The 14,560-nt window shown below is 48.4% G+C and overlaps 1 protein-coding gene across 2 annotated transcripts in view; it reads left to right on the top strand.

The window, feature by feature from the left end:
• The window catches only part of CLMN (calmin), a 138,274-nt gene that overhangs the window by 75,072 nt on the left and 48,642 nt on the right, over positions 1 to 14,560 (top strand). The window lies entirely within an intron of this gene.

The raw sequence follows: 14,560 nt of genomic DNA, 5'->3' as shown, positions 1-14,560 counted from the left end.
AAGTCTCTCTTTTATGTGCTTTCTGTCTCTCTCCTTATCTCTCATCTCTGTGTCTCTCTTTTTCTTACGTCCTCACTAGTCTTTGCTCTCCAGTCCACATAGTAGCTCATGGCCTCCACACCATCCCTTTGATTCAAAGGACCAGTCAGTTGGAGGCCAGAATCATAGTCCCATTCTGAATTTCCAGGGAATGGATTCAGGTGCAACCCTGATCCATTGACCACGTTGTTGGCTTCCAGGGTCCCACTGCCCTTACCACATGGATCTGTGGCAAGGGAGGAAGCATCCCCATAGAAAACGGTGTTCTGCAGACCCCTCTGATGTGCACACCGCAATGATAGTGCCCGTCTTCTGGGGTGGCTGGGTCAGAGTAAAGGATGCGGGGTGCACAATGCAAAGCAAAGAGGAATCCCAAAATTACATGCAGCTGTGCAACAGAGAGCAGGCAACCAACAACCTTTGGACTCAGGGAGGCTCCTTCATGCCTGACGGCACCATGCGGCACAGCACCTCCTTTCTTCCCAGGGGCCAATCAGATGCAACATCTTTTTTTTTTTTTTTTTTTTTTTGAGACGGAGTTTTGCTCTTGTTACCCAGGCTAGAGTGCAATGGCGCGATCTCGGCTCACCGCAACCTCCGCCTCCTGGGTTCAGGCAATTCTCCTGCCTCAGCCTCCTGAGTAGCTGGGATTACAGGCACGCTCCACCATGCCCAGCTAATTTTTTTGGATTTTTAGTAGAGATGGGGTTTCACCATGTTTACCAGGATGGTCTCCATCTCTTGACCTCGTGATCCACCCGCCTCGGCCTCCCAAAGTGCTGGGATTACAGGCTTGAGCCACCGCGCCCGGCCAGATGCAACATCTTAATTGACCATTCATTTAAGTGCCAAGTTGGCTGAGCCCTGCTCAAGTGCATGTGCGTCTGCCCATCCACCTATCCATCCATCCATCCTCCATCCATCCATCCATCCATCTACCCACCCATCCGCCCATCCACCTATCCATCCATCCATCCACCCACCCGCCTATCCATTCATTCATCCATCCATCCACCCAGCCATCTAGCCATCCACCTATCCATCCACCCATCTGCCTATCCATTCATCCATCCATCCATCCACCTACAGACCCATCCACCTATTCATTCTCGTCCATCCATCCGCCCATCCATTTATCCATCATCTACCCATCCACCTATCTATTCATCCATCTATCCATCCATGTACCCACCCATCCACCCATCCACCTATCCATCCATCCATCCATCCATCTAGCCAGCCAGCCAGCCAGCCAGCGAGCCATCATACATCTGTATTTACACACCAGGCACTGGGAGGGGGTGATATACAAAGATGTATAAGACATTCTGCTAGCTTATGCATTCACTCATTCATGTTTTCACTTGTTCATTATTATACTCTACATTCTTGGACATAACATTTGAGGTAGCTTACCTGACCCATAAAAGAAAACAAAACAAAACTCTCTCTCTCTCTCTCTCTCTCTATATATATATATATATATGTATATATATATATATATGTGCATATATATACACACACACAAAAATGATCTATATTAAGGAATATTATCATGAAAATTTAAGTTCAAGAAAGGTTAATATCTAAATATGTAGGCCACAGTCTCACCCATTTGCTAAAGGTGGACTTCAGGTTCAAGGATGAATTTCCTGATGGCAAAGTGAAAAAGGAACTGTGGTTATGAGATTCCTGTTGCGCCAAAGGGGAAATCCTGAATAGTTGCAGCAACCGATGCCCCTTTGTAAGGGAATCTGTTCAAGCATCTGTCCCTTCTTTGAGTGCACTGGTATGTTTGTATTTCCAGCATAAATGGTGCAGGTTCATTTCTACTTAAAAATTGACACCTAACCTGTGACAAAGAATAGTTTTCATAGTATTTGTAGAAGGAGGAATTATAGTAGTTTTTCAACAGAAGTAACAAAACCTTCTTCTATCTTACTGGATTTTCTAGCAGCCTGAAAAACATTTCTCAAGCTTCCCCTATCAGAATCATCTGATGTAGAGTGTTTCTGTGTTCTTAGTTTTTCTCTGAGATGTTAAGATTTGGAGGAACTAGAAATGTTTGACCAGAGGCACCCACAGTCAGGCTTCCAGTACCTCAAAGTTTGTCTCGTGGATAAGGAGAAAGCCCAATGGGCTCAACTAGGACCAATACTTAGGAGTGTGAGGGTGACAGGTTTCAGTTCAATATCTGGAAGCTGGGCTACTAGAGCTGCCCAGCAGTAGAGCAGGCTACCCAAAGAGGTACTGAGCTCCTCATCCTGGGAGGTACTCAAACAGACTCTGGCTGACTGCCTTGATGACAGTGCTGAGAAGCTGTATGAGTCTGTTCTCACACTGCTGTAAAGAAATACCTGAGACTGGGTAATTTATAAAGAAAAGAGATTTAGTTGGCTCATGGTTCTGCAGGCTGTACAGGAAGCATGGCTGGGAGGCCACAGGAAACTCACACTCATGGTGGAAGGCGAAGGGGAAGCGGGCACCTCTTACGTGGCTGGAGCAGGAGGGAGAGAGAGGAGGGGAAGGTGCTACATGCCTTTAAACAACCAGATCTCCTGAGAACTCTATCAAGATAACAGCACCAAAGGGATGGTGCTAAACTATTTGTGAGAAATCACCCCCATGATCCAGTTACCTCTCACCAGGCCCCACCTCCAACATTAGGGATTACAGTTTGACTTGAGATTTGGGTGGGTACGCAAATCCAAACCATATCAGAAGCTACCCTTATTGAGGGGCCTCTTCAGTCAGAAGACTGGATTGCGGAGTGCTCCAATAAGCAGAATAATTCTGGATTCTTTGGTGCTAAGAAAAGGGAGGAGATTACTCCCCTTGAACACAATTTGAATTACTGGGAAATTTTGCCTACAAGTAAAATTTGGATTTTACTTGTATGTTGGATTTTTTTTTTAACCTATTTCTATTTTAGTAGGGTTTAGGTGGGAGAGGAGTGAGTGATCAGACTGGATTTGAAAAGATCAGTTGTTGAAGGAGGGAAACAAAGACAATAATTAGTTAAAAGTATGGGTGTCCCAGTGTGATTTTCAGTCCTGGTTCTGGTGATGGCGGGAGAAAATTCAAGTGGGGTTCCCTGACTTGCAAGTGATTAACACTCCTGCTTTTTCTAGTTCCCACAGACCTACCCCCAACACGCACATCTACCACCCCATCCATCCCATCACCGATATTTGATTTTCTTATAACAGTAAAGAGAATGCAAACAAATCTCTCCTTCTGAAGCCCAAAACTGGATCTTAAAAGTTGGCCTTTGAGCAGTAAGGACACCAGAAGAATCTAAAATGCCTGCTTAAATCAGGCGGTAGATCTCATGGAGTCTACAGCTGGGTTTGGCAAAGTAGGGCCACCGCTTGATCATACTAATAAAGTTTTATTAGAACACAGCTGTGCCCGTTTAGGTAGTGTTTTGGCAGCTTTCACACCATTATGATGACTTGACTCAATGTGACAAAGACCATATGGCCTTCAAAGTCTGCAACATTTACTATATGGCCCTTAATAAAAACAAATTGCCAACCTTTAGCCTAGGGCAGTGGTTCTCAGCTCTGACTCAGTGTTAGAATCACCTGGTGTACATTAGAAATAGAGATGCCAGGCTGGGCACAGTGGCTCACACCTGTAATCCCAGCACTTTGGGAGGCCGAGGCAGGTGAATCATTAGGTCAGGAGGTTAGGACCAGCCTGGCCAACATGGTGAAACTTCATCTCTACTAAATATACAAAAAATTAGATGGGTGTGGTGGCGTGTGCCTATAATCCCAGCTACTCAGGAGGCTGAGGCAGGAGAATCGCTTGAACCTAGAGGTGGAGGTTGCAGTGAGCTGAGACTGTGCCACTGCACCCCAGCCTGGGCAACAGAGCCAGACTCCGTCTTAAAAAAAAACAAACAAAACCTGGGTCCCTAATCCTAGGATTCAAAGTCACTTAGTCTGGAATGGGACCCAGGCACCTGTGTTTTTTTGTTTCCCCAAGTGACCATCATGTGCAGCCAGGATTGAGAATCACAGGTGTAGTCCAAGTGGGTTTTTTAAGATTGCAGAATTGGTGTTTGTATCTGCAGGGTTTCTACCCAGGAGTGATGATCCGTTGACCTCAACGTCATGGTCCGCTTCCTGAGGTCTGAGTTATTGGGTCTGTGGTATAAGGGAGACCTTGTAATGATAAAAATCCCTTCAGGTAACTGGGTGACCAAACTTCCTCGAAAAGGTTGAAGGTGGTTGACATTACGGTGAGTTTGTGTGTGTGTGACATATGTGCACACACACGGGCATGCATGAGTGTGTACACTTACATGGTTTGTATATAGAGATAACTTTTGTTTGTTTCAAATGAATGCATTTCAGAAGGACCCAGTGGTGTCTGCAGCATTGCTATTGTCACATTGTCATAGCTCAGTCTCCCGACTCCAGCTTACGCAGCCTCTGGTCCTTCTTGTGCTAATTAATGTGAAATGTTGGTGACACCACCAGCTCCAGGAGAATTTGACACCTCTTGCCTTTTCTCATCATAGTTTCCAGTCTTTACCTCTCCTGCTCAGGGTAGAAACTTCACTTCATGCTGGTGTCACTTTTTGTTGGTAGGTAGAAGATGCAAATGCCCCTTGCACTGAAAGCAGATATTAACCACCTTGCCTTTTTCTGTATCTTTCATGTGGATACAGTTCTGCCTGTCCCGGCTGCTTTCCCCCCTGGGGCGTGCTCTCCTGGACTTAGTAGCTGACTACTAACCAGAGCAAACCAACTTGTCCTGGTTTACCTAGGACTATTCCAGTTTTAGCTCCAAATGTCCCATCCCCCAGGAGCCCCTTCAGTCCCAGACAAATCTGGACGGTTGATCACCGTAATACTAGAGCGTCTCCCAGCAGATTGGCTGTTGCACGCACTTACCAACACGGATGTTTACAGGATGCGTGTGGGGTTTTATTAGAGAGAGATGGGCTAATAATGCAAATTGAGGTCATTTGTATAAGGTTGTGTGTTTTTCATCTTTTTTTAAAAAAATAGCTGAACACAAGAGGTCAAGCTAATTCTTGCTAGGCCTGTCAAGCTGTGTTCCTAAGGGACAACACACCAGATCAGCTTTTCTTCTGCACCTGAGCCTACCCAGGCATGAAACAGATGCTTCACAAAGGGCCTTCTCCAAGATGTTTGCTTTGAAGGGGTTCAGACAGCCTGGCAGGGTGCCGTGGAGAGGCTTGGCTCACAGTGACTAGAATAGACTCCTCCTGGCTGGACCACCAGCTACTGAGGCGAATCACTTCCCCTTTCTGAGACTCAGTTTCCTCTTCCACATAAGAAACATGGTCACTCACCTGCTGAAGTGGTTGCAGGATTAAGAGGCTTTATAAGGTTGACTTCCTCTCTTCTGCTTTTCCTTCTTTATACAGGGCCTAGATCTTACTCAGGCAGCTGCTGTCATTATCACCCTGCGTGACTGTGGCTTAAGTCCGTGAATATTTATTTCTCAGTCGACAGTCCGGCAAGGGTATTCCTCCTTCGGTGGCTTTATCGGCTGATCCTTGTCCACAGGAAGATGTGGGACCCCACACTGCTTTCATCTTACGGTTCTGTCCCCGCTTAAGGTCCGTGGAGTCCTTCCACACAGCAGTCACAAGGCATGGAGGGTTGCGTGGGATTTTGCATGAGGCCATGTCTGGAAGTGGTATACCTGCAGCTCATCCATGTTCTATTAGCTGGAACTGGGTCATGCCACACCACTCCCTGGGCCGGAGCTGGGAGATGCAGCATGGTGGGGTGCCAGAGAGGAGAAGGACGTAGGGTTTGACAAGCTCATGGCTGGCCATGAGCACCAGTGGGGTCATCTTCCCCTGATTAATCAACATTTCTCCGTGCCATCATGCATCACGTCACAGCAGGAATCCATCCTGAGAATTGCATGGTTAGGCGATTTTGCTGTACAGACATCATCGAGTGCACTTAGACAAAACGAGATGGTCTAACCTGTTCACACCTTAGGTCTACGGTGTAGCCTATGGCTCCTCGACTCCGTCTCACTTGTTACTGTACCGAATACTGCAGATAATCGTCACACAACAGTGTTTGTGCATCTGAACAACATCTAAACATAGAGGAGACAAAGTAAAAATGAGCTATAAAAGATAATGAATGGTATACCTGTACAGGCCAGTTCCATCATAATCCTGTGGGAACACCATTGTATGCGCGGTCCATGATTGAAATGCCATGATATGGCACGTGACTCTTTCCAAAGCAGGATTCTACAAGACAGTTGTAATTCATTTGACACAGAAAAGGGGCATGTGTTCAGATGCCCTCAGTTTAAATAAAGTTAAACCAATTTTTTTTTGTTGCAGGCCTTATCAGAGCTTTTCATTTACTGATCATAAACATCTATGCAAGGGGGCAGACTATGTAATATGTTCTAAACTTAGCAAGCTCTTCTTTTTTGGAGGGGCATTTTAGAACTAATACTCCACAGAATATGGCTTGGAAAACACCGCTTTAGATGTTTCTTGAGTTAGTATTCAGAAACCAGTATACCTTCACAAAAACATTGGTGTTAAAAGAAACCACCAAAAAAAATCTGTGGTTCTCAACAGAGAGGTTAGTCCCCAGGGATCATGGTATCGGGTCCTTATAGAATTTAAAAAGGGAATATTTTTCTGTCTCCATTCCATCTTTCCTTCCTTCCCTCCCTGTCTTCCTTCCTCCCCCCTTTCTTATCTGTCTCCTTCCCTCCCTGCATTCATTCCTTCTTCTCAAACCTGGCAAGGGAAGCCCAGGAGGTGTATGTCTTAGTATTTATGCCTGAGTATAGTCATCAGTGTCTGCTAACTGGGTGTGTGAGTGATGTGTTCAGTACTACTTAAATCTTTGTCTCAATTTCAGCTGGGCGCTTCAGGACAGTCTGCCTGGATTGGTCCTGTCACCCTGGCCTGCTCATCTGAGTGAATGTTAAAATCCCTTTCTAAGCTTGTGTTGTTTTTATGGCTGGCTGGCGTCACCTATCATAAATCAAGGTGGGCTGAGGTTTAGCACTGAGGTTAGACAGAATCAGTCACAGCAAAACTGGAGCGGTTTTATTTTTCTATTTTAGTTACAGGCATAAGCCATATATATACATATATATATAGCTTAAACTTAATTTGGTGTGTAATTGGGACTAGGTCTTTGGAGCCCTGGGTTATGTGTTTTGGAGTAGCTGAGAAGCGGGGCACGGTGGGGCAGGACATGGTATGTTAATTGGTGGCCTCTGGGACCTGCAGGAGAATTGGATTTAAGTCCCCAGTTAGAGTGAGCTTGGCAGTTTTATTTGAGTCTCTGCGGGCGTGTATTGGGAAGACCACCGGTTTGTGCTGGCGCGAGCAGTTTACCCACTCTCTGCCCTGATGCCCGTCTGTGCATCAGGGCCAGCACAGTGGCAAAGGGTGGTGGAGGAGCCCAAGAATGGGGGGGGGGAGAGGCCTCTACAAGACGTGGCTTGCCACTTACCTGTAGCGGTTGCATGGCGCTCAGTGCATGGTCCCAAAGAGGGTTTTGCATTTTATTACCAAAGTCTCGATAAAAGGGACTTGGGTCAGAGCAAACATGGGGGGAGGAAAAACAAAGGAAATTAAATACAAAATCACCGCTGGTGGAAAACCACATGGAGGCCTTGACTTTAATACCGCCAGAGCTGGGAGGAAGGGGCCCCCAGGAGTCGGAACCAAAGGACGTTGGCCTGGTATTCCTGAAGCCTGGCCCCTCTCCTGTTTAAAAAGAAATTGCCATTTAATTTGTTTCTGCGTTTTATTTCTCAAGTGAACCAGCATGAGGCCATGTAATGAGGTTGTGTTTCTGGGAGGTGTTGAAAGATGAGGAAAGAGCGAAACCACCAAGCAGGGCCTGGCCACTCCAGGAGAAGGGAGTGGCCATGGGCCCTGGGGGTCAGCAGCGCCAGGGGACAGAGGGGCAGGCAGGGGCTGCCCGAGGGCTGGCTTCTCCACACCGTCAGCGGGGCAGGGCTCGCCACTGTGTGGTCGGAGGGCGGGCCAGTTGGCTGGGCCGCCTCACTTGGCTCAAGAGAGAAAAGATGTGTCTTCATCTGGTGTGAAGATCCGCAGGGGCCCGCTCCAGCGGAGGGAGTGAGATTGCATGGCTGATGTAAGCCAAGAAGGACCCTTGCAGCGAGAGAGAATCTGAGCCATGGAGAAAAGGAATCCTTGGGCAAGGAGGAGAAGGGGTTTCCCGGAGAGCAGAGGTCAGCTCAGACCACGAATGAGCACGTGTGTGTAAAGCATCATGGAAGGTCACTTATATAAAAGGTTGGGCAAGAGATTTCTACACCAGAGAGCGTCAGAGGAGCCCCCAGAGCCTGCCACCATGGGGGCTGCAGCTGTCCTCGGGCGCTGAGACAGCCGTGCTGTGCTATGCTTCTTGGGGAACGATGCCTGGGGCGTGGGAGCAGAAGGGTGCTGAGGTCTTCCTGCCGCTGCACAAAACTGGAGTAAAGTTGAAAAGTGCAAGGCCTCGTGCCACCCTCCCTCCCTGGCCTCCCGGACAGTGGATGGGGACCTTTGCCCTCAAATGATCCTCCCAGTGGTGACAGAGAGAACCCAGGGTAGCCAGGCCCTCTCTGCCAGGTGACCATGCTGTGCCAGCCCTGATCGTGGGACCCCCTGGCACACACACACATGACCCCTGGGGTCCAGGGGAGATCCACCTTCTCTGCTGCCCCAAGCTCTGACTCCAACTGGCTCCTCCCAGCCTCTGCACGTTCCGGGTCTGGCTGTCCGAAGACACTTGGCTCTGTGAGGACTGTGAAGGGCACACCGCTGGTCTGCAGGGCCTCTGTGCATGGCCGTGAAATGCTGCGAACTGGAAGAACAGATTAGTCTGTTTACTAAACAAGAGTTTTGCACCCAGCATGCACAGGTTTTATTGTCTCTTCAACAGCCCCAGGAGGGAGTTATTACCTCTATTTTATAGCGGAGTCCAGTAACTTATCCAAAATGAGCAATCACAGCCACAGCTGCGTCTGTTAAGCACTTAGGATGTGCCTGGCCCATGCCAAGGTCGTGGATGCCTTATCCCATGGAGGCCTCATCATAGCTGTCCCTCCTTCTTGCCATCACCTGCCTGCACGCTCTCCCCTGCTGCCTAGTGCCTGGCGAATAACCACGGCAGCCTATCCCCACCCCATTCCCAAAGCCACCACATGGTGTGGCAAGGACAGTGCTAATTAATTTGGTCCTCACAATCCCATGAAGTGGGTACCATGATCCCTGTTGTACAGATGGGGAAACTGAGGCCCCGAGTACAGAATTGACATTGTCCAAGGTCACTCAGAGGGGCCTGTCGGCAGAGCCCTCTTGTTGCTGAAAGTCTTTTCTGACTTCTGTGGGAGAAAGGTCGGGAGAGGAGCAGTGCGGTGCGGTCACACAGGCCCCCCACCCAAAGATGACCAAAGAATGATGCTAATCATCTCCTCTGGCTAAGACTTAAATGTTCAAAATCCTCATCAACTGTAGAGCTGGTTAAATGCAGATTCCCAGGCCCCGGCCCTAGTGTGAGGCAGTAGGTCTCAGGTCCAGGAATTAGCATCTTAACTGTCATCCCGGAGGCTCATGACGTGAATGACCCATGTGAGCCACACGTTGAGAAACTGAGTCGTTTACTGATCACCTTTAAATTGTATCCCTGAGTATGTGTGCTTGCTCTGTGTGTGTGTGTGTGTGTGTGTGTGTGTGTGTGTGTGTGTGTGTGTGTGTTTTCTCTGGACATAATGAAACGTCAAGCAATTTCGGATATTTTTCTCTATGCTTTTCTGTGTTTTAATTTTATATGATGAGCATATAATTTTTTATAAGCATATAAAGCCATCAAGCTTTTCTCCTGGGCAGCAAAGAGCAGAAATACTATCAAGACGTAGAAAGTCGATCTGGGGAAAGTGTGGACGTAGAGACAAAAAGCCACAACTGTGAATGACCATTTTCACTCCTAGTGCTAGCCGCCCTTTCTCTGTGGCTCCAAACTCCTGAGCCAGCCATGGACAGCCTGGAGAGGAGAGGAATGTCCCATCTCCCATTTTCAAGTGATCTATTCTTGGCAAAGCAGAGCTAAAGACACACCTAGGAATTTGGGCTGGTGTGGCTGAGCCAGGCCCAGGCCTTCCTGCCTTCTGTTGGGGCCCCTAGAGTCCAGGCCTGGCCAGCCCCTCTCCTCCACCCGGCCTGGCACTCGGGCACCCTGGCCAGCCAGGCAGAGCCAGGGATGGTGATTTTACAGCACTTTTATGGCTCTATTCTTGCCCAGTAAACCCACACCGGGCCCCACAAACACTCTGTGCAAAGGCCAGGCCCTTCCAGAGAAATGGTTTCCTACACCTTTACAACGTGATAGGAAAAAAGGGGCCGTTGGCTTTATGGAAACTATATAAAGTTTATGGAGTCTTGGCAGGCCAGAAGTGGAGAGGGCCTGCAGGATGGGGGTGGGCATCTCAAAGTGAGACGGCCATGAAAGAGCCGCAGACCTGCGTGTCGAGACACCAGTCAAAATGCCGGTGACCAGAGCAGTGCTGGGGGACTCTGGGGGCTTAGGAAACTGGTCTTGCTTGCGGGAGCAGTTGTGGGGGTGCTTTGTGGGGTGATATCATTTAATCTCCCTAGCATTCCTGTGAGGGAGGCATGGCCAACCTCATTCTGTGGAGGGGAGACCAAGGCAGAGGTGTTTTGAAAATTGCAGATGTGCCCAAGGTCGCCGAGCCAGGGGTGTGGTGCCAGAGTGGATGTTCTGGGGCGGGCTTGAGTTCTCGCAGTCTCTCCCGTGTATTGAGCGACGCGTCCCAGTTTCAGGTCCGGGTAACGTGGTGTCCACACTTTGCTTTAGTTTGGGACTTGTCTGCTATTTGTAGTTGTCTTGGGGTCCCCTGGGGTCCTTCCATCAGCCCCGTCTTCCTCCATGGGTCAGCTTTGCTGTTGAAGCTGATCTGTGCTCAGGTCAGCCTGCTGGCCTTGACTGGAACAGAAGTGAAGCCACCCAGAGGGGTTGGCTCTGAATCAGGACAAGGGGTTGGCTCTGAATCAGGACAGAGTCTTTGCCTTTGGCCTCCCCCCACCTTGTTCCAGTTCTGCCAGCAGATCCTCTTGGGGCCCTGCAGGAGTGCCTCACGGGGTCTGAAGTCACCTTTTCCAGTTCCTGTCACGCTTCTGCATTCTAATCGGCGTCCCCTTGCATGTGCACCTTGTGACACCCGCGTTTTCTCTCTTTTACTTATGTGGCTGTGAATTGTTGGAGCGCAGGTTCCATGAATGCTTAATTCTTCATCTCCGGTTTTGTCCAGAGAGCCTGTCATAATTTCCAGAATACGGTGATTACTGCATAAATATCAGGTGGGAGGATGGATAGGTTGGATGAATGGCTGGCTTGATGGGTGGACAGATGGATGAATGGGTGGATAAATGGATGGATGGAGGGATGGGTAGGGGCATGGATGGTTGGATAAATAGATGGGTGGATGAATGGATGGATGGTAGATGAGTTTTGTGTAGACTGTCAGATACTCACCTCCTCATTTACACCCTTGATTGCAGTTAAACTAGCAGCCTAAGCCAGGTTCTCTGAGGCTTTTACTAAATGCACTTCTGTTTCAGGGGATATACTGTGCTCTCACTGAAGCCATATGGAGAAACCAGCCGGAGTGTTTGAATGTGTGTGTAAATACTTTACGGTCCCCATAAACTTGTTTAAAGACAGGTGGGGGTAAAAGTATAAACCGGGACAGCCTTGTGGGAGGGCAATTTGGAAGTAGCTATTAAAATTTTAAATGTGCCCACCACTAAGACCTAGCAGTTCCACTTTTAGTTGTCACGGGTAAGAAATACACTCATATGTTTGTGCACAAAGAACCGTGCACCAGGATGTCATACAGTGCTTGCATCTGCATTGCTCAAAACGGTGAAAAATAGGCAGTAGCCTTGATGGTCTTCAACACGGGGAACACCCAGACTGCGGAAAACACTGTAGCCGTCAGAGAGAATAAGGTGGATCCATATTTCAAAGGGGAAGGATCTCCGATAGAGCTTGGGACAGACACTCTCCCAGCTTCTGGGAGTTGCCAGGACTGCTACTCGCGGGTCTCACACATGTCCCTCCCAGCCTCATTTCTGTTCGGTTCCTTTCCTTCTCCCTTCCTTCTCACCCATGAAACACAGTTTACTGGAATTCGTTCTTTAATTCTTATGCCTACTAGCCAGTGACCCTCCCTTACAGAAAAGGAGGAAAATGAGAGAAAAGCAGTTATGTGCATAATTACTGTCTGCTGGTTCTTCAATTAAAAAGATTGAAAGGCATAATATCGAAACGTGATTGTATGGGTGCCACGTTCTACCAAATAATGAGGCTGAGAAGAAGAAAGTTCCCTTGTTACAGAAAACCATAGCCTCTGCTCTCCTGCAGGAGATAAATTGGCTCTCATTTTCTTATTGCTAAAGAAATGTGAAATGGTTTTAGGCATATATGATATGATCTTTCAATATGTTGAAATTCAGAACTGAGTAGTTTAGGAGTTGTCTGGCTCAGATATCGAAGGAAGTTCCCCGGAGGCGTGGCAGCTCACACCAAGGAGACTGCAGCCTCAGTCCACCAGACATCCTCACCCAGACTCTAGCGCTGGGACTCACCTTGGAAACATCCTCTGGGTCCTCAAGGGCCCCAAGACAGCTAAGGCCACAGAACTCAGGAGAGAGCGGAAAAAGCACAGACTCCGGAGTTCCACCAGATTCAGGCTGTTTTATTAACTATTTGCCCCTCCTTTTCTTCATCTGTAAGACAGAAATGATAACGTTACTATTACTCGTGCGATCTTGGACAAGTTACACCATCTCCCTGAGCACCACTGTCCCATCTGAAGGTTGTAATAGCACCTGCCACAGAGGATGGTAGTAAGGATTAAATTTGTTAATGCACGTAAATTACCTGGGTCTGTGCCTACCACACAGCAAGTGTTCGGTACTTGTAAAAAAAAAAAAAAAAAAAAAAAAAAAAAAAAAAAAAAAAAAAAAAAAAAGAAATCACTGTTGTGACTATTGCAGACACCTTTGGCATGATTGGAATGGCTGGAATTGAAACTCAAGCCTTCCACTTCCAGGGTTCCGGCCAGTGTGGGGCGGACAGACCTAGCTGGGGATTCCCAGCTCTGCCTCTCTTCAGCTGAGCAAGTCACTGGAACTGTCTGAGCCCCATTCTGTTCAGCTGTAAAATAATCGTTTCTACTTTGCAGAGGGAGTTGTGAGGCAGTGGTCTCCAGCCCTTTTGGCACCAGGGACTGGTTTTGCAGAAGAAAATGTTTCCATGGACAGGGTGGTGAGGGGAATGTTGCATGTTCTTACGAGAATCTAATGCCATCACTGATGTGACAGGAGGCAGAGCTCAGGTGGTTGCTCACCCCGCTGCTCACCACCTGCTCTGCAGCCCAGTTCCTAACAGGCGCAGACCAGTACTGCTTCATAGCCCCGGGGTCGGGGACCCCTGTTGTAAGGTTTAAAGATGAGGCTGGGTGCGGTGGCTCATGCCTGTAATCCCAGTGCTTTGGGAGGCCGAAGAAGGTGGATCACAAGGTCAAGAGTTAAAACCACCTTGGCCAAGATGGTGAAACCCCATCTCTACTAAAAATACAAAAATTAGCTGGGTGTGGTGGCGCATGCCTGTACTCTCAGCTACTCAGGAGGCTGAGGCAGGAGAATCGCTTGACACCGGGAGGCAGAGGTTGCAGTGAGCCGAGATCATGCCACTGCACTCCAGCCTGCGTGAAAGAGCAAGACTCCGTCTAAAAAAAAAAAAAAAACACAAATGGAAACAGTGTCCAGTATGCAGTGAGTGCTTGGCAGATGGCAGTTGCCCTTGACAGTGAAAGATCTTGCTAAGAAGCCTCTTTGGGTAATGCTCTCCCCTGGTAGAAGGGGTCCGTTCCTGGTTTATATCCTTCTGGCTCAAGCTGGCTCAGCAGCAGGTGCCTGCAGGACTCTCTTTTCCTGAAGGGCGCAAAGTCTGTCCTAGCTCTAGAAATAATAGCTATGAAGAAAAAACACTGGCAGCCCCTGTGCAGGGACTGTGTGGAGCTGGCTCTGCAGGGGCCTGGGTGTCCTTAGAGCAGCCTGGGGAGTGAGTTCCTCATCCTCATGTGCAGGTGAGACATGGGGGATAGGAGGGGACCAGCCCAGGCACACAAAGCTGGGAGATGGCAGGGCTCAAAAGAGTCCTATCCTGGGCTGTCAGTTCCTTTCACCACACTGTGGCACGTTCCGGAGCCCCTGTCCCAATTCCTAATCATGGACTCCACTCCGCCCCACCATGACTGTCCTCTCCCATCTCCTCACACCCCACTGCCACTGGGTGGCTATGCAGTGCCATTACAGCCTTGTGGGGTTGATTCATATTTTTTTTCAGCAGTGCTTCTTAACGTGGACTGTCAGATATCTAAATGCTTGAATTGCATTATAGAGAACGTTCTGTTCTGTGTGTCTGAATCTGTGGGTTTACAT

This window comes from Saimiri boliviensis, chromosome 2, assembly GCF_048565385.1.
Source record: "Saimiri boliviensis isolate mSaiBol1 chromosome 2, mSaiBol1.pri, whole genome shotgun sequence".
NCBI lineage: Eukaryota > Metazoa > Chordata > Mammalia > Primates > Cebidae > Saimiri > Saimiri boliviensis.
Note: the sequence above shows the minus strand (reverse complement) of the source record. Positions and strands in the feature narration are given on the sequence as shown.